This window comes from Gekko japonicus, unplaced genomic scaffold (assembly GCF_001447785.1).
Source record: "Gekko japonicus isolate JY-2015 unplaced genomic scaffold, Gekko_japonicus_V1.1 scaffold5394, whole genome shotgun sequence".
NCBI classification, from domain to species: domain Eukaryota; kingdom Metazoa; phylum Chordata; class Lepidosauria; order Squamata; family Gekkonidae; genus Gekko; species Gekko japonicus.
In genome coordinates, this window is record NW_015161579.1 from 1 (window position 1) to 1164 (window position 1164).

Consider the following 1164-nt stretch of genomic DNA (forward strand, 5'->3'; position numbering starts at 1 on the left):
CTAATTCATTCTCCAAACACAGGCCACTCTAGCTGAGTTCACAGCAATATGTCGCCATGGGTTCCCTGGCCTGTGCAACTACAAGTATGTCCCAAAATACATCCCAGAATCCTCAGCAACATGCAGGAGCTCCTGAAGCAAATCAGTGTAAAGTAGGCAGACACTGAGTAAATGGGAACCTCCATGGCCAGAGGCAGCATACCTCTGAATAACTGTTGGGGGGAGGGTGGCTGAAAAAGGTTATTGTCTTCATGTACCTGCTTTGACAGAGGCAGTTGTTTAATAACCATGCAAAACAGGATGTCAAGCTTCAGGGACTTTGGTCTGACCCAGCAAGAGTTCCATAAAGGTAAGACACTTCAGAACAACTGTGCTCGAAGATCCAGTCGTAGTTACAAACTTACCATCACAGTTACAAGCATGCCTACTATTCATGCTTCACATTCACCTATGGCTGCCTTTCATTAAGAGTTGGTTCAGCACTTTTCTTTCAAATTCTTTGCACAGGCTAACACTGGCGTCTGTAAGAACAGGAGCAAAGTTTGAGTCCAATAGCACTTTAAAGCCCAACAAGATTCCCAGGGCGGAATCTTTCGAGAGTCAAAGCTCCCTTCTCCAAAGCTTATACCCTGGAAACCATGTTGGTCTTTAAGGTGCTATTGGACTTGGATTTTGCTCTTGTAATTCAGACCAACATGGCTACCCACCCACCTGAAACTGTAGGAATAAAGCTTAAGGAGGCTGTAGCACTGAACACAGTGGGACTCGAAGGCTATCGTGTGATTGGGGAAGTTGCTAGTTCAGATCTCAGTGACTAGGCGGCACTGGCTGGGCAAGCCACTCTCTTCCAAGAATCAGTTTCCATGTGTACAGTGGGGAAAATACTGACTTACCTCACAAGGCCGTCATAAAGACTGTTAATGTGCTTGTGTCCATAACAATCTTGTGGCACCTTAAAGCAGCCTTGATGGCATAACAGCACTCTGAACATGCCTTCTGGCATCTGGAACAACAATGCCTGGCCAGCACTCAACAGACAAATTGCCCTTTTACTGCACTACACCTGTAGGTCCTGCAAGGTCTGCTTTTAAGAGGCAGCGCTAGTGCTGAATGATGAGTCTTTACTGGAGCCTGAAAAGCCCTGCCTAGATGCTGAGACAGTAC